Raw genomic sequence first — 402 nt, 5'->3', positions numbered from 1 at the left:
CAACCGTAATTTTACGAAGCTGCGAGAATACTTTTTGTGCACAAAGAATACAAAAATAACGACTTTATTCAACAGTTCGTCTCCTCCACGTCACCCTGGTGCCATTTTGGAGAATATCCACTGAACGTAAACAGCATATGCTATTCTGTGTCAGCTGCAGATACGTTGTTTTCGTTCAAATCAAAGCGTAAACAACGTAGAAAACTTATCCGTGTGACGCAGCTGACACAGAATAGCATATGGTGTTACGTTCAGTGGATATTCTCCAAAATGGCACCAGGGTGATGCGGAGGAGACAAATTGTTGAATAAAGTCGTTATTTTTGTTTTCTTTGCGTACAAAAAGTATTTTTGTAACTTCGTAAAATTACGGTTGAACCCCTGATGTCACATGGATTATTTT

At 38.8% G+C, this 402-nt stretch overlaps 1 protein-coding gene across 4 annotated transcripts in view; it reads right to left on the bottom strand.

The window, feature by feature from the left end:
- The window catches only part of LOC107727723 (cyclin-dependent kinase 12-like), a 34626-nt gene that overhangs the window by 16303 nt on the left and 17921 nt on the right, over nucleotides 1-402 (bottom strand). The window lies entirely within an intron of this gene.

Source organism: Sinocyclocheilus rhinocerous, unplaced genomic scaffold (genome assembly GCF_001515625.1).
Source record: "Sinocyclocheilus rhinocerous isolate Xijiao unplaced genomic scaffold, SAMN03320098_v1.1 scaffold1028, whole genome shotgun sequence".
NCBI lineage: Eukaryota > Metazoa > Chordata > Actinopteri > Cypriniformes > Cyprinidae > Sinocyclocheilus > Sinocyclocheilus rhinocerous.
This window is presented reverse-complemented; position numbering and strand designations above follow the sequence as displayed.